Genomic DNA, 18,952 nt, shown 5'->3' with positions numbered 1-18,952 from the left:
TGTACATCTGGTTGGCCGCAGTGACAAAAGGATGCTGCACTCACTGGGTCTTGGGCCTGATCTGGAAGTGCTCTTATTTTCTTACCTGGTTGACCGCTGAGCAGCAGGACTGCTCTTATCTTCATTCTGGAGTAGGGAGGAATTTTATATAACTGGCCATAGATATACAATATCATAGGTGTACAATATTTACAGAGACATTCACAGTTCATTTATGTTTTCAATAAGTGTGTGTGTCTATATGAATAAATTTATAGGGCTGGATCCCAAAGATCTTTCCAGGCAATGGCTAGAATCCAAAGACTCCAGCTAGTTCTGTGTGCCAAGAGTTCTTTGGATCTGTGCTTACTGAAAAACAGCAGCATTGCTGTATGGCAAGAAATGCTTGAAGGAGTTGTAAAAGCAGATTGTGGTATGACACAAGATCTGTTCAAAGTCACACACACACACACAAATTGTTCGGTGGGTGTGAGCGCTTGAATTAGCCTAAAGTAGCCTATTATAGTTATAGAATAGTTCCTACCTAATTATTTACCTTTCCCCATCATTTTCTCCGCTATGCTTGCACCTGCTTCTACATTGTCCCCATGCCTCAGAACTTCTAAAATAAAATGGGAGCCTTTGTGGGCCAAATATAGAAAAGAATCTGCTATTTTTCAAGAAAAAGAGATTCTTGAACTCACCATGAACGCCTTCCTCGTTTTCTTATAATGGCAATGGCGCCCACCTGAGAGGTGCCAGAACTGAGTTCCAGTGAGTTCCAGCTGAAAAAAAGGCCCTGAAAAGAAGATGTGGTAGTTGTGCAGGAGGTAGAGTTGTACATTGTCATAGACAATATTCACAAATAAGCCAAAGTAGAACCACATTCTTCATGACAATTTAACCTACAAAGGGGAAAGAGTTATGTTTTCTGAAATACATTGCTATATGAGTTCTTGGGAAATGGCAGTACCTCAGCATAATAAGCACTATTTCAAGCAAAAATTTCTGGAATGGAATTTATTTATTGCATGGGGGGGGGGGAGAGAAATAACTTTTTAGATACTATGGAAGAGTCCATATTAGTGTGTTGCAGCAAAAACATCAGTGCCTTGTAGCACTTTAAGTACTAATAAATGTATTATAATATGAGCCTAAGGCATCTAAACATGATCTAAATTTGTTAAACTTGTAAGATGTCACAAGAGTAATTATTATCTAGAAAAATCTTGATATATGTCACTTTAGAGTGAACATACTTAAAATGGAGGCTCTTTTGAACCTAGACAGTATTGTAAAACATGTAATTCTAATGTTCTGGTGATGTCCATCCAGGTTTGTAGATATATATGCCAGCGCATGTAGAGATGGAGGAGAAATTAGATTCAGTTCACATTTAAACTTACATAATTCACACTTTCCAAAACAATATGTGAACTGAAACACAGCAATCTTCCAAAATCCATACTTTTCACAATTTTGCCATACATTGGTAAAGCCAAGCAATGTACACAAATATGCACATATTAGGGCAAAGTGTGCATATAAGTGCACATATTGGTGAGAATAATATATAAAATCATTGTATTGGGGGAAATTGCTTGCAAAATGTCTTTATCTGTCACAACTGCATGCAACAAGGTGTTTATTAGGAGAAATTTGAACTAAAATGCTGAAGAATTTTCACATGGATTTTTTTAAAAAGCAAACTTCTGCAAAAATAAATAAACCTGGAGATCTGAATTTAAGATTGGAAAAAGGAGAAACAGAACCAAAAATTGACAGATTTGTCCATCCCTCGTGGTCAGGAGCCAAAGAACCCTGTAAATGAATAAAAGGGAAGGGTTGCAAATCTTTATACTGAACTGAATCATATTCCCCCAATTCACAGGACCAGATTTTTGCAATGGGAAGCCCCACTGTGCAGTTAAACTACTTATGTGATCCTTTGACCATCGTTCATTTATTCATTTTTATCAAATTGCAGTTCATAACATGGAAACATTTTTAATATATACTTTTAACACATACTTAGATCTCTAGAATACGGAGCACACTGTAGGCAATAGTATTTGCAAACCTAGCCTTGTTGCATCTTGAGACGCAACAGTAATTTTGGCATTCTGATACCTGAGCTGTGTTTCTCTTAACTGAGAAGAGTAAAACTGTACATTGGGACTTCACCAAGTTTTGGCGAGTTTAGGGCTTCTGTGTAATGACTATAGATGTTGCAAGAAGCCAACATGAACTCATGGCTAAATTGTGAAACTACAGTTATAATGCAGTCATGATGAGTAATGGATGAGCGTAATTTGATAGCAGTGCGCATTTTATAACCAGAGTTCTTCTGTAACTGTTTTAAACAGGGAAGTCTTACAGCATCCCATGAGACTATCCCTTACAGAGGTTGCATGTATGTTGGTTCAGTTTTGTGTATCACAATTTCTGACTGTCCAGTAAGTGTGGGGGTAGAGCCAGAATGACCCCCAAAGTATCTATGATCTGGCTGTTGGAGTATACAGCTTTGTGCTTTTTATTTTGGTAAGGCTTCACCAATTAATTAATTTAAAGGTTTTGTTTATGTGAACAGTCCATATTCTACCACCATCATATTTTGACAAGTGGAGAAAAATTACTCAGGTTGCTTCCTACGTAATCCTTTACAAATTAATAAAATGTATCTTTTTACATTTTTCCTTTTGCATTATCTCTTGCCAGAATTTCTGTAGTAGTTTAAACATAGAATCTAAAATGCTATGATACATTTGGAAATAAGCTATACTTAATAAAAGTGCAAAATTCGTATGTTCCCTTAGTCATGGATGCTTCATTCGCAATGGGATTTTCCAAGGAATGTAAGGTCACAATTTTCTCATCATTTGATTTTCATTTAACCTATTTATTGGTAATGGGACTTTTCTAAGATAAATAATGTGAAGAATAGAGCCAGAGAATGTCAGCCTAGGAATGTAATTTGAGCCTGCAGTCCTCTGCACATTAACTTGGAGGTAAGTTACATTGAATTTATAGGGACTTACTTCTGAGTAAACATACTTAGGATTGTGGTGTTAATCATGCTTGCTTGGCAATAAACAATTCTAAGATCAGAAGGCGTGGCCACCTACTTAATGGGTTGAGCTTCAAGCAAATATATTTAAAATTGCAAGGCTAGAGAATTAAATGGTAATTCCCACAAGGCTCCAACCTGGAATTAAGTCTCATCGACTTCAGTGATAAAAACATAAGGTTAGCAGAATAAGGGTGCATGTGTCCTGAAGTCTGCAGCATAAAAAAATCCCATTTGTGCAAACAAGCAAACCCTTTCGAGCTGTAAGAGCAATTTGGCATCTTGACCATCCACTGCTATCAGTGCACATTGTGGGGGCCAAGAGACTCTGAAGGTCAGGCTAATTGAACTTTGCTGTGAGCTTGTATTTGTAGCTTGTTTCCCAACATAACGTTGCGAGTCATGCTGCCCCTTCTTATGCAATGTGGCCCTCCTTTCAGGCTTTGATATAATTTATTTCTTCTGGAGCCTGCAATGAAAACCAAAACCAGGATGGGGCCTGAAAACAGTTCCCTGGGAGTCTGGGCGAGGAAAGCTGAAAAACAGCAGGGGGTTGCTTGTTTGCTTACTTGCTTTCGCTAACAGAAGTTGTCAACCTTTTCTGGTGCAGAAGCAGATTTTACAGCACATCATTCTGTTGTTGATTTGGATTAGGACTTTCTGCTATGTTTGCCTGTGCCCCTACCAGTCAGCCTGTGGATAAACAGAGGCGGCCAGTTTACTCAGTGTTAGATAGATCACTTTCATATAATTTTCTCTTAAACCATAGTATGCTGTAAATTTTATATCCCTATTCCACAATTGTTCCTATTCTGGATGATGGAAGTTTTGGTCCAACAACATCTGGAAAGCCAAAGGTTACCCACCTCATCTCAAGTCATTCTTCAGTTCTTCACCACCACCAGAGATTAGGCATGTTGTTACTCAATAGAGCATCTTTTTGGTTGTGGTTTACGTACGCAAACTTCCCTGAGAGTTTTACCTGGCATCTAAGCTTACATATTTCTGGTTTCATGTGATCCCTAGCTAAACAGAAATGTTTGGGAAATCAATAATGAGGGAGACAAATAGACCTCTACAGGGAGGGCATTCCCTTACAAATGGGGAACCATCACTGAAAAGGCTCCATTATGGGTCAGCAATGCCAACCAGGCAGACCCTAGTGATGGTGCCACCACTGCCAAGGCTTCACCTGCCAATCACAGGGTCGAATTGACACTCAGCTGCTGTCAGGCCTGCCCCCCTAAAGATTGTGCCTGAATTACAGTGGTACCTCAGGTTACAAACGCTTCAGGTTACAGACGCTTCAGGTTACAGACTCCGCTAACCCAGAAATAGTACCTCAGGTTAAGAACTTTGCTTCAGGATGAGAACAGAAATCGCGCAGTGGCAGCGCGGCGGCAGCGGGAGGCCCTATTAGCTAAAGTGGTACCTCAGGTTAAGAACAGTTTCAGGTTAAGAACGGACCTCCAGAACGAATTAAGTTCTTAACCTGAGGTACCACTGTATACAAATGTTATGTGCACCTATAATTTGGAACAGAGGTGCCAGGATGAACAACAGAAGTTTTTCTTTTCTTTCCATACATGATAGTTGAACATAGTATTGTATTCTCAGTTGTTTTCTGGGTTTTCATCCCCATTGTACTTCTGTTAATTTTTTATAATTTCTATATGCATTTATCACTTATCACTTTTACTGTATTTTCTATGTGTTCATATCAGTGAAAATACTACTACTACTACTACTACTACTACTACTACTAATAATAATAATAATAATAGGACCTGGGACAGGAGCAACTGTGTGTCAGGTACCAATGAAAGAATTTAATTTTTATTTCTTTTATCCCGCTGCTGTCTCTTATGATGTGTTTTTTTATTGTAATGCTTTAAACATTGGGCGATATCCAATGCTCTCATTCTGCTAGCACCAGGGGTGTGTGCCCTAGGACAATGGAATTTCTCTCTCCTCTCCCCTTTAACTTTCTACATGATGTCAAAATCAGCTCTGGGGGGTTGGAGGACCCTCGAGAGGAGAGCATGCCAGCTGAAGCCAATTTATGAATTTGAATTAGCTGTGACTTTTTGTTGTTGTCTACAAGTCTCTATTAAAGATAATAGGCACCAAAGCTGTCCATGCCACCATACATAGCTGCGATCCAGGAGAATCACCAATATGCCCATCTTCAGGGGACATGCAAGCTGAACCATGGCTGTCAACGTTTTCCTTTTTTTAAGGGAAATGCCCTTATTCCGAATAGGATTCCTTGCAAGAAAAGGGAAAAGTTGACAGCTATGAGTTGAACTGAGATGACAGTTTCTCCTGAGTACAGTGGTACCTCGGGTTACAAAAACTTTGGGTTACAGACTCCGCTAACCCGGAGTTTCAGGTTAAGAACGGACCTCCAGAACTACCGTATTTTTTGCTCTATAAGACTCACTTTTTCCCTCCTAAAAAGTAAGGGGAAATGTGTGTGCGTCTTATGGAGTGAATGCAGTCTGTGCAGCTATCACAGAAGCCAGAACAGCAAGAGGGATTACTGCTTTCACTGTGCAGCAGCTGTTCTGGCTTCTGAGATTCAGAATATTTTTTTTCTTGTTTTCCTCCTCCAAAAACTAGGTGCGTCTTGTGGTCTGGTGCGTCTTATAGAGCGAAAAATACGGTAATCAAGTTCGTAACCAGAGGTACCATTGTACTGGAGCCCAGGAACTTTTAGGCTGCTCTCCTATCCCCACTCCCTGAGAGTAAGCACATTGAACCGAATAGAACTTACTTTTGAGAAGCCAATAATAGGTGCTGTAAACCAACATATGAATGTAGGTAGCATACCACTTTAAGTCATAAGATCTTAGGGCGGTTCACAGAATAAAATACAGGATAAAAACAAGTAAACATGTAAAGCAAAACAGCAAAGCAATAACCCCCCCCCTTCCCAGTCATGCCCCCCCCAAGCATACTGGGAACTGTAGTTTGTTCCCAGAGTACTGAGTGTTAGAAGGCCTCTTTGCCCTCCTCAGAGCTACATTTCCCTAGTTGTTCAACCATTCTGGGAACTGTAGTTCTATGTGGGGAACTGGGGTCTCCTAACAGCTCTCAGCACCTTTAACAAACTATATTTCCCAGGATTCTTTAGGGCAGGCTTCCTCAACCTTGGCCCTCCAGATGTTTTGAGACTACAATTCCCATCATCCCCGACCACTGGTCCTGCTAGCTAGGGATCATGGGAGTTGTAGGCTAAAAATATCTGGTGGGCCGAGGTTGAGAAAGCCTGCTTTAGGGGCTGGCCGGCCTTGACTGTTTCAAGTGATAGGCTACTGCTTTAAATGTATAGTGTCAATGGGGCCTAAATGCATTTGTGCTGTTACGGTTCTTTCTTTTTCCTGAAAGAAGTTTTTGTCCCTAGCGGGGGCATGCCAGGCAGAAATACCACAGACAAAGCTCTCTCCTGGCTTGGCGAAGAAGAAATGGGGAAAGTGACGTATTGAATTGGCCTGCTCTTTGACTTTTGAAGGCACAGGGCTACTAACAGGGACTGCGGGGGAACAACTACAGCTTGTAGCATATGGAACATCCATTTAAATTCTATGGCCTGGGTCTGTGCTGCAGGCATATCAAATGGCATATTTATTTGGGAGACAAATTGTTACGAAATAAAACTCTGCTTGACCTGTTGTCACAATTATCTCGGTGTGAAACTGGCAGTCTCCTGCCTCAGATGTTAGCAGCCCCACTGCGGGAGATGCCATTTATTATTTTGCAGGTGGTATCAGAATGTTTAGTCAATCAACGTGAGTATTCTAGATAATTTGTACTAATCCTTAATTCATGAGTGGATAAATATAAATGACTTTCTTTGTTGGGTCGGTGGGTGGGTGCAAAGTATTGCAATTTAAATTGCAAAAAGTAAAGAACGAAAACTAAGTGTTTTAAAAATAAAGGCCTCCATATTTTAAAGCTTCAGTTTACTCTAAACAATTAAGGTAACTTAAATGAAATTTCACATGTTAATGCAATTGATTAGAGTGATCTTCGTTAAGGTAAAGCAACCCGGATAACAGGAAGTCATTAATAATAAGGGCAAATATTGCTGATGTATACAACTGCTCAATATTCAGTATACTGCAGTTCATCCTTCAGCTTTTAACTTAAGCTATAAATTATGAGTTGCCAAATGACCAGTCAAACTTGCCACGCTTCCCCTTATGCCCTTATCAGCAGCCTTTTGCACAGAAAGCCACAGGTGAAGCTTCATAGCATGGAGGCAAGCATTTTCAGCTACTCAGGTCTGCACACTGAGTTACTGTGAAAGGCAACCTTTATAGAGAGGCCACTTAAAAACTTTGCAATCCTACATAGATCCTACCTCAAAACAGTTCCTTGGCACTTTGGCTCATACATATATTTATGAGTTTGTGGGTGCTAGACACACATAATTCCTGGAATTAGTAAGTGTTATAACATAAACAATGCTTGGAGAGTTAAACTGGAAGTCAGATTCCCATGTTCAGGAGATCACCTGAGAGATGGGCCATTAACAGAGAACAAAGGGAGATGTGCGATCAGCAAAGCAAAGACTATGTGCCATCTGGCAAATGGGTGGTTCCTTCCCTAAGCTCTGAGATGTCTAGCAGAGTGCAGAATTTAGGGTTGCAGTTGGGGGATGATGTGAGATGGAAGAGTATAGTTGCAGTCTGTAAAATGCAGCAAGCTGGAGGGAGGCCGGGCCATAGCTGGTGTCTTTTTCAACCCAAGGCTGCTGTGGCTATGGGAGAAACAAGAACCTCTTGGGGTGTTAAGCTCTCCACCCCCCCCCCATATGTAGGCTCAGGTTGTATATATGTGTAAATAATCCATATATCATAAAGAGACCACAGTCTGCTGTTCCTCATTTCCAAACAGAAACACAAACCCTGGGTAAGTGTGCCTGAAACTCCTGGAATCTCACAGAGATTGGGGCAGTGTGTAAGAATACTAATAGCTTCAGCAATTTTATTTGTTGTATCGTCCTGTTCCAGTCCACCTCTGCTTCAATGCATCCTTGGGTGCGAAAGCCAGCAATGGTTTAAGGAACCTTCCGGACCACCTGTTTAGCAAACATTCATCCTGATTTGTTTGCAATAATATTAGGCAGCTATACTGTTGCTATTTTTGGATGGGATTCTGGCAAATTCAGGTTGTGCAATTATAGTTGATTGGGAGGTTTTGCACAAGACCACTTCTCCAATAGATCAGTGTTTGTGTGATAAGGAAAGGGACAGGGGAAATGCACTGTAAAGTGGGGTGTAACACTGGATTTGGTGTAATGCTATCTAACGTTCTTAGAAATCAGGATGAATGCTCAATAAACAAGTCATCTGGAAACACCCAATGTTGGCTATTTATTGATCATTCATTCTCATTTGTTTCTGGGGATGTTAGACCTCCCAATCAACTACAACTGCACAACCTGAATTTACCCTAAGAGAAAAACTCTGCAGAGCAAATAAAAATGTGAGGTTCTGTGAGTGGTTTATGAATGGCTCCACCAAGTCCTATAGAAAGTACTGGTTATATGTGGTCTCCTGATCAAAGATTTCATATTTTCAGGAATACACCCACACCCAAAAATTATAATAACAAACAGTACATACATAACCAATCTTGACAATGAACTTAATCCCGGTACTAACTGTTGATGAATGGGGTGGGAGAAATCTTGAATAAACCAGAGGACACAAAATAGCACCAAAAGAGGTAATTTATACATTTTTAAGCTAAAGGCCAAAAAACATTTAGTTACAATACTGGTCCATAATAGACAATGAAGATCTGGGAAGGGACTGCTCCCTGTTGTCACAAAACATAAAGAGAAATAACATTTCATGTGAGCAGAGCTATTGGCATTTTGTCTCAGAAAGTGACAGAGATACCTGTGAGAGAGTAAGAGCTGGTCTGAAAGGATTAAGGTGCGAAGGGGTGTAGTCAGAGCAGAGAAGGAAACAGCAGAAGCTGGAAGGTTGATCATGATCAAGGTCTTTTGTGTTAAAACTAAATAAAACATTTGTTCTTAACTCACAACAGTTTCCAGCTTTCTTCAGTAATACAAGGAACAACACAAAGCCAAGCTGCTAAAATGTTTGTGCCCCAAACAAAATGCTTACAAGAGAGATACCACAATCAACAATCTCAGCTTTGGTTCTTTTTAAACACACACACACACACACACACACACACACACTCAAATTCAATAATCGCCAATTCAATGGTGTTTTATTTGACTTAGGCTATATCAGCTCCCAGAGAAACTTAATGCTTTCTGACCCCTTCCTTGAAATCAGTGTTATCCTTGCCTTCCCTAAAATGCACAGCGATAGTAGCTTAGGCAGATTTTGCACTTTGGGAAGCAGACACAAAGGAAGGCCTATAGAAAGAAATGATGTGAAATATTTTGGTTCAATATCCCAGACGGGGGGGCGGGGAAGGATTTGTGGGAAATCAAAAACGGATCAGGAAATAATAATAATAATAATAATAATAATAATAATAATAATAATAATAATAATAATAGTAGTAGTAGTAGTAGTAGTAGCCGCCTGCCCATTTGACTGAGTTGCCCAAGCCACTCTGGCAGCTTCCATCAGATATAAAAACATAATAAAACATTAAACATTAAAAGGTAAAGGTAAAGGGACCCCTGAACATTAGGTCCAGTCGTGGCCAACTCTGGGGTTGTGGCGCTCCTCTCGCTTTATTTGCCGAGGGAGCCGGAGTACAGCTTCCGGGTCATGTGGCCAGCATGACTAAGCCGCTTCTGGCGAACCACAGCAGCGCACAGAAACGCCATTTACCTTCCCGCTGGAGCAGTACCTATTTATCTACTTGCACTTTGACGTGCTTTCGAACTGCTAGGTTGGCAGTATAAATAAAAAGAATAAAAAGATTCCTTCTTTTTAGTAAGAAATAATGGATGGTGGAAATATGACCCTCCAGCTCCCATTAGTCCTACCCAGCATGGTGAATGTTGTTGCTGTTTATTACATATATTAGGGGTTTAGGGTTCTTTGTATTCTTCAATAGTCTGAAAGTGCTGAACTTGCCTGTTGTTCCAGCATTCTGTGCTTTTGTATCTGTTATCTTTTTTTTTTTTTTTAAAGAGATTAGCATGTGTATATATTACACCCTTCCAATTGAGCTCAGGGTGGCAAACACATTGGCATTAAAACAATACAATCAAAAATAATTCAAGGCATCTAAAAACAAGGAGATGCTCTCACCGTTGCTAATTTCACGGTTGCCATGCCTAGCATCTTTCAGCCATCAAATCTTGGTGTGAACAGGAGAGTTCTTAAATTTATCTTGAAAATTAACAGAGAGGGGGACAGACAACCTTGCAAGGAAAAGCATCCTACAAAAGGGGAAGCACCATCAAAAAGGCCATTGCCAGCTGACCTTATGACAGAGCAAGGGACCGTTGCCTTATAGTATCAACATTGTTAAGTATTCCTTTGAATTAAATAATTACCCATTGTGCCAATGGCCATTCATGGGGATCTGCAAGTGCAGGTTGCGGTGGCTGGGGCTGATGATAGTTGTAGTCCAAAATAATTTGGAGGGCACCCAGTTGGCAAAGGTTGACACAGGTTGGCAATATGACCCATAGAAGGAAGCAGAACTTCAAAACTCTCTTAAAAGGTTGGATAGATAGGGAATAGGTCCGTCAGCCCACACTGTCTGTCACTTGTGGCTCAGCACACTTGCTTGAGGAGCAAAGGGTGCTGAGGAAGGGTTAAGCCAGGTAAAGGCATCAATGAGTGACACAGAGATGACAGCATCACAAAGAGCAAAACAGTTAACAAGGGGTTTAATGCACGCAGCTCTAATTTTTATGATCTCAGTCCTTGTGTAAATAATACATGTGGAAGGCAGTGGGAACTGTGTAATGACCACAGCGTGTTAGTAGAGTGCATGTCAAGGGTCAGCAAACTTTTTCAGCAGGGGGTCGGTCCACTGTCCCTCAAATGTTGTGGAGGGCCGGACTATATTTTAAGGGGGGGGGGAATGAACAAATTCCTATGCCCCACAAATAACCCAGAGATACATTTTAAATAAAAGGACAGATTCTACTCATGTAAAAACACGTCCACTGGCTGGATTTAGAAGGCGATTGGGCCGGATCCTGCCCCGGGCCTTAGTTTGCCTACCCATGCTTTATATATATGTCCCAATATTTGCATGAAGGGCTGGTTGAAGAACCCTGCCTGAGCCATGGAGAGCACCTGCCAGCCTGTGTCGACAATGCTGCATAAAAGAACTCTGCATAAAGCAGCTTCCTGTGATTGGTCAACAGTCTCATTAGCCTCCTTAATTTGAATCTTCCCACATCATGCTGAGGTGTTGTATGTGCACGCATATTTATTTTGGCATTGCCAGCTCTATGCATCAAACAATCATGAGTCAGAGTGGCTTGCAATTGTCCCAGTCTTGAAATAGCACATTGGAATGAAAGAAGCTTGATAATGTTTCTCCAGAATCCCCTGTCCGTTTATCCCTTCCCACTTTTTCTTGTAGGCCTTACACAAAAAGATACGTTCTAGAAATCAGGGTGCCATGAACAAACAGCTGGTTTTGTGCAGCTTTTTTTGTAGGTGGGACTGAAGCCAGCAATGTTGGCTTGGAAGAGCAGTCATAGAGAGCAACAGCACAAGAAATGTCAGCCACTGTACATGATAAGGATCCCATTTATTTACATATTCACTTATATTCCGGCTTCTCCCCTGATGGGACCCAATAAGGAGCTTGCCCCAAAATACCTGTGCACACCTAACACCACTAATCAATAGGGTCAATTGTACTACGGGAAAGCAGTGAGATCCCTTGAGAAATCAATGTAGTACAAGTGCTAAGCAATTAGAATTAAAAGCAGAAAAGCTGCATTTTCCTGCCCTGAAAGCTTACAAACTAACTTATGTTCTGTATTACCTTGGTTATTTTCTGGAAGTTATTGTCAAAAGAGTAGATATTTTACTTATGTGTGTTGGCTTGGAGAACGATTAAATGCTATAGGGAATATGTATGTATCAACATTTTAATAGGTATTTATGAAATTTACTCTCTACTTGGGAATCTTCTCCTGTGAAAGTGTAGGTGTAAACTGGGAGATGAGGGCTTTTTCAGGCTCAGAGCTGCATTCCCTCCAGGGGGGAGAGGCACTGAGCCAGAAAGCAAAAGTGGATGGAGCAATTGATGTGATTCTTGCCTTTGTAAAGTGGGCTACACTCTCATTATACTTTCAAAGCACATTCAAAACACATTCTCTCCCTCAAAGAATTCTGGGTACTATGGGTTACCCTTCACAGAGTTACAGTTCCTAGCAACAGTGCCCAGAATTATCTGAGGAAGAAAATGCACTTCTATTGTGCTTTAAAAGTACAGTGGTACCTCGGGTTACATACGCTTCAGGTTACAGACTCTGCTAACTCAGAAATAGTACCTCGGGTTAAGAACTTTGCTTCAGGATGAGAACAGAAATCGTGCTCCAGCGGTGTAGCGGCAGGAGGCCCCCATTAGCTAAAGTGGTGCTTCAGATCAAGAACAGTTTCAGGTTAAGAACAGACCTCCGGAATGAATTAAGTACTTAACCTGAGGTACCACTGTATTCTGTATTCTGTACACAGCTACATGGAAGTCAGAGGTTTCACACACACATCTTTTCATCTTCTGTGCAGGCAAGCAGGAGGCATTATCATGGATAGAGGACAAACTCATGGGATGCACGGCCTGGGAAGAACTGGTGTTTCTTGGATCAGGGGCACAGCCTAGGGCAGAGATAGCTAATGTTGTGTGCTTCAGATGTGTTGACTCCCATTCCCATCAGCCCCTACCAGAATAGCCATTAGTCAGGAATCATGGGAGCTGTAGTCCACAACATCTGAAGCATGCCACATTGGCTACCCTGGCCCTAGGGAAATTCTCAAGTAGTGAACGGAGAGTCTGGGTGGCCCAGATCTATGGCAGAGAGGCAAGGGCTTTCCCACAATGAGCCAATTGAAAGGAAAGATGGCGGTCTAATGGACCACCAATCTCAAGTCTGTCCTCAGCCAGCCCCCACCTGCCTTTCTTCTTACTAACAGTCAGGGAGGGGGCTTCTTGAAAGCTTCCTCCTCCTTACTTCAAGTGTTGCCTTTGTACAACTCTGCAGGGCAGTGGGAAACAAGAACTGGTTGGCTCTGCCTGACATTAGCTCTGACTCCACTTACTGTTGGGCCTCATCCACACCATGCATTTCAAGCATTATTATGCCACGTTAACAATCCTGCCTCCCCTGGAAATTCCCAGAATTCTGAGAACTGTAGTTTGTTAAAGGTATGGACCTTACGGAGTTACACTTCCCAGCACCTTAACAAACTACGGCTCCCGTGCCTGTTGAAGTGGTATGAATGCTTTACATGTGTGGTATGGGTATAGTTTTGGTTTCCCTACTTTCTTCTCCACAAGTTGTAATGTACATGAGCCACCACTGAAAGACAGTACAGTGGTATCTTGGTTTGCAACTGTTTTGGATTACAACCATTTTCGATTACAACCATGTCAAACCCTGAAGTGTGTTTTGAATTACAGCCCATTTTTTTGGATTAGAACCAATTATTATTTTTTTGAGGCCCCGTTGGCGAAAGCATGCCTTGGGTTACAACCTGCATTGGTTTACAACCAGACCTCCAGAACGGATTATGGTTGTAAACCAAGGTATCACTGTATACAGATATGAACTCTCTCTCTCATACACACATACAAGCAGCCTCATAATTCAGAATTTTATATCCTCATCAAGGATATGTAAATAAGGTAAGCCCTGTCCCAATTTAGCTCTGTGTTGACTGCCGTTTTAAACCAGCATTTCCTATGATTTGCTGGGTTAAAGGTTGCTATTAGAAGTACTAAATCAACATTACCAGATTGAAGGACACGAGACAGGTTGAGTGTTCTTTCTAGGGGAGTGCAGCATGACTGTTCAAAGACTTTGGGGAATTAGTGGTATTTTGATATAAAGATCATGCTTTAAGTAGGGGGGGTGACCAATTGGCAACCTGTGGACTGAAACTTTGTGGGGGGGGGAGGGGACAACCAGCTTTACTGTTCCTACCACTCAATGTGGGGCAATATTTTTGCCTAACTAGATTTCCATGGAGATATAAAATAGCTTACACAATTCTGAGAAGGAAATTTCACACTTCATTGTTCATCTGTACGGCGCTGGTGAAATCTTTGGTATCAATTGGTTCAGCTAATGGAGCAGCATCAGTAGCGGATGCTGTGGTGGGCCTGAGGTTCCCCATCCTTGCCCTAAAGTACCCTGCACCCAGTGGCATAGAGTGCAGGTAGGGTCACAGGGGCAGTTGCCCCGGGCACAAAACTGTTAGGGGCACAAAATTTCAACACCTGGTGCTGCCTCAGTACAACTGTGTGCTTCTGTCACTGGGTGCTGTTGAAAATGGCTTTTCCATGTTCACTAGGAAGTGACCTCTTCAGACCATGGAACAACTCTATGGCTGAGATCTCTTGGGTGATGCTGTTAGGCAGTTGAATGTGCATGCATACTCCATTTCCCTCCCTCCCACCCCCCTCTCCGCATGGCCCTGTGTGCTGGCAACCCACGCTACGCCACTGCAAGTAAGACATTTGGGGCTTTGAAGTGGACGGTAAATACATGTACTCCATAACTGGGAAGTCTTTACTGTTAGCGGGTGCCAACTAAATTACGAACCCTGATTATCCACAAGAATTTCGGCTCATGTGAGTCACAATGAGAATCCAGCCCTCCAATCACCATCTGAAGAACAGGGTAGTCTTTAAGGCCGCCCATCCCTGACGCACCAGGGTTACACTGGTTTTCTTTCTTTTGTAGCCCAACCCTGATGGTCAGCTATTTTAAATCAGCATAATCAAGCAGCCTTTCCAATGATGTGCCAATTCACATTTCTGATTTTCTCTGCCAAGAAAGAGACCCATAAGGAAAACAACAACCTCTCCCTTCTCCAGTAGTGATCTGCTCATTCTGAGCCACTGGCCGCATTGCTACAGCTCTCCGTCTCAAGAGATGTCACACACTGTGTGAAGTTACACACCGACAATTCCCCCCTCCTCCCCCAAGTATGTGAAACTTTTGAAGGCGGGTAGACTGAAATACATGAATCACTGTTGCAAAATGTAATATATGACTCAGCGGTTACTTTTTTCCAGAATGGTTTGTCTCTATTCCTGACTTGTCTGTGTTCTTTTTTTGTGTTCATTACATGACGACTAGATTTAAAAAGGGAGTTTGTGGTTTCCTCACTGACTGTGAAAGGTAGCTACCAGGTTGTTGTTGTTTTTAGCAAGCCACCTTATATCAGATGTTACTGGGGTGGATTACAAGCCATAAAATGACAATGCAACATAAGCCATAAACACACACACATCAAAACTCAGGGTCATCCCTATTATTAGGCAAAATGAGGTGACCACCTCAGGCAGCAGAAACTCAGGGGGCAGCAGCTCTCTGGCCATTTCCCTCCTTCATCAGAGCTGTGTGTACTACATGGCATGTCCTTGCCCTTCCCAGCAACTAGTCTGATCCCTCAGTGCTGTAGAAGACAATATTCCATCACTGGTGTTAGATTAAGACTGAACTGCCGTTCCAGTTGGCTTCTGTATATTGCATGAGGAGAGGGCGCCATGTTCTCCTTTGCTTCAGGCAGCTGATCTAGCAATCAGCTATAAAAATCAATATAAGCAGCTCAAATGCAACTGCAGGTAAAGCCTCCCCTGCGCCCCCCCACCTCAAATGCTTGAGTGAACAGCTGGGCCTTAACTTGGTGCTGGCATATGACCAATCACAGCACTAGCCAGGCATTCCACAGCCAGGGAGCTACAGTGAAGAAGGCCCTCTTCTTCATCTCCACATAAAGTACATAATGCACAGTACAAATCCAGTTCATTCATTCATACACACCATTAATTTACCGTAGTAGCAATTCATTATTTTCTAGATCAGAACTCAGAGCAAACTGTTTTAAAATGACCGCATAGACCTTGGGAAATACTTGAGATGTAGAATTAGAGTGAGGAAAATATTGGCACTGCCAAGAGCAAAATGAAGCTTTCGGTCACATGTGGTGGCTCTGCAACAGAGTATCTAAACAATGGGAGACGGTAGCCCAAACTATTAATGAAATGTTTGAAATAAGTGTTTACATTTAGATCCACCATTGTTCCACTTTCTACTCAGTTATGTAGAAGTGATAATACCAGTGAAGTTACAAGAACCAGCTTTGTGTTTAAAAATAGCTGCCAGGTTGATCTTTGTTACTGATTTAAAATGCATGGTTATATAAAATTGTAAGTGGCTATCAGTTTGACTAACATGTCTATTGCTAGTTTCAGAACACTGTGAACTGTGTTTGTATAAGTGTCATAGGTACCTGTTTGTTGACTACTGACTATGACATCACTAGTGATTGGTGACACAACTCCTACTCTCTCCCTGCGTAAATGGTTTGGGTTCATAAATATTTTATTGTGCAAAGCTTAAAACAATATTTGCGCTGAAGTCTTAATCCCCTGGGTAGTGGTGGTGGTTAGGATATCAAGTAATTTCTTCTGGGCTGGGCTCTATTAGCAAAGAGGTGTAGTGGGAGGGATGACCAGCTGGAATGGAAACTGGCTCTGTAAAATGGCAAATCAGAAACATTATCCCCACCTTTACAACAATGCTCCAACGTCTACTGCCACCTGTTCTTGTTGTTAGCTCAGTGGTAGAGCATCTGCCTTGCATGCAGAAGGTCTCAAATTCAATCCACAGCATCTCCAAGCTTGCAGCCTCAAACTTACTTGGAGAGAAGGCCAAAAGAAAATCAATGTGATTTAGGGCTCATCCAGACTTCCATTTGTGCAGCATTTCTAGGCACAATTCCGCATTCTGAAGCACTGTGTCCGAGTGCTTTTTTTGTCTCAGACCTTTCCCTGCAAAAACCCATTCTTTAATGCAGAATCAGAACAAATGACAATTTGGGTTTTCTGCGGATTGTTGTTTGTTCTGATTGATAATTAAAGAGTGAGTTTTCAAGGGGAGAACTCTGGGGCAAAAGAAAAAAAAGGGTACATCGGCACAGCCCTTTAAAGCATGGACCTCTGCCTTGAAAGCACAAAGCAAAAGTTAAGTGTGGGTGAGCCCGTTGTTCCAAGGGAAATTTTTTTTGGATCAATAGATAATCCTACACAAAAATGTTTCACTGAGCTGAGAAGAGAACACAAATACCTGTATATAAAAGCAGTGCTTTTTCCCCCAGGGGTAAGTAAGGGTACGCAATACCGGACCTTCTTCTCTAGAAGAAAGGCACTGTATAAAACAATAAATGGAAATAAATAAACCACCATGCCTCTTTATCTGCCCCTCAGGACTTCCTTCCAGGCTACACCACCTTAGCCACAGTCCCCTCTCCTCTGAGCTCAGCCCTCACAAACCTTACTTTGCACCCTCTTTGAGAGCTTGTGCCTGGCTGTAAGATGCCCTTAAACACTGATTTTGCCTCTTGCTTGTCTGGATGCAGGAGAGAGAGGGGTGCGTGGAAACTAGCCTGGTGTACAAACTTGCATTTGTTGCTCCACCTGCTTTACCTCTGGCCCAGCCATGCAACACTCCCCTCCGCCACCACCTCCTGAAGGTTGTCCAAAAGGGAACTTGAACCTTGTTCTGAAAAAAAAGTTCCCCATTTCTAGTCTACAATATAGAATTTGAACTAAGCAGCAAATCCAAGTTCTGTGTTAAGAAATGATGGCAAATTTGCATACAATTGCCTGGTCTTACCTGCACAGTTACAACTGTAGGTTAAGGGTATTTACAGTGGTGATGGTGGTGGTGAAGAATTTCTTCTAAGGCCTGAAAGCGTCACTTGCCATGATAGCAACTTGTGACCTATCTTTTCCAACGTTGTCACTTAAACAGAGGGCTCCTTCACTCATTCCAGTTTCCAACACGATGTGTACTTGCAGTGCAACAGCATAGCAGACACATATGTGTGTACACCAGATTTTTTTTTAAAGTATGCCTTTTCTCTCCAACACAATTATCACCTTAAAAGCCCATGCTAGCATCCCATAGGGAAATATAATTTGTACGTCTGTATGTCTGAGCATCTGCCTTGTTTACTGAACCTCAAATGAGCTGTCTACTTCTGCGGATCTGCTGGTTTATAGCCCAATCCTAAAGGTCCTCTTCCCAGTGATATAAATGTAGACTTATGCCAATACACCCAAAACAGCAATCTTTTCTATTAGCGAGGGGTTGGGGAGAACTGATTGCTCTTTCCCCTGCCATGAAAACCCAGTTCTTAAGTGGTTAGAATAGTCATACAATGAGACCGTTTAATCTGCTCCATAATATACCACAAATATAATTCAAGGAAGGGGGGAAATCATTAGTGTAGAACTATCAAGCCCTGCTACTTCATGAGCTCTCAGACTGGGATCGGCAGCACAGCAAGAAAGGTGCAAGGGCCTCTGTTTTGCACTCCAGCAGCAAAGCATTGCAGAGGCAAGCCATTCGTCTCACAGCTGAGCGATTTGGGCTTGCCACAATAGTCAGTTCACACATGCATGAGCAGCACTTGATCTTCCTCCATTTTATTACGAAACCATTGACAACTTTCAACTGAGGTTTCTGGACTTGGTTGAAAAGTATCGCACTGGAGTCAGTATGAAATTTCCTTCTTTGGTACCTGATCTGTGATGGCTCTTTCACACGTAGAAGTTATTGCTTCATGGGCTCCTCCAGACAAGTTGTCTATTGAGCATTCATCCATATTTGTTTGTGGGACGGTTATACAACAATGAGCAGGCATCCTGATTTGCTTGCAGGGTGCTTCCATATCAACCCGTTAATTGGTTCAA

The 18,952-nt window shown here is 41.9% G+C and overlaps 1 long non-coding RNA gene across 1 annotated transcript in view; it reads right to left on the bottom strand.

The window, feature by feature from the left end:
• Positions 1–993: 993 nt before the first annotated feature.
• The window catches only part of LOC308571703, a 27,062-nt gene continuing 9,103 nt past the window's right edge, over positions 994–18,952 (bottom strand). Inside the window, exons 2-3 of the long non-coding RNA XR_014001579.1 lie at positions 3,616–3,739; positions 994–1,800 (exon numbers count right to left, since the gene is read on the bottom strand). This is a non-coding gene — a long non-coding RNA (uncharacterized lncRNA). The remainder of the gene's footprint in view (positions 1,801–3,615; positions 3,740–18,952) is intronic.

This window comes from Podarcis bocagei (genome assembly GCF_964188305.1).
Source record: "Podarcis bocagei genome assembly, chromosome: 1".
Lineage (NCBI taxonomy): Eukaryota > Metazoa > Chordata > Lepidosauria > Squamata > Lacertidae > Podarcis > Podarcis bocagei.
The sequence above is the reverse complement of the archived record's forward strand: the minus strand, read 5'-3'. Positions and strand labels throughout refer to the sequence as shown.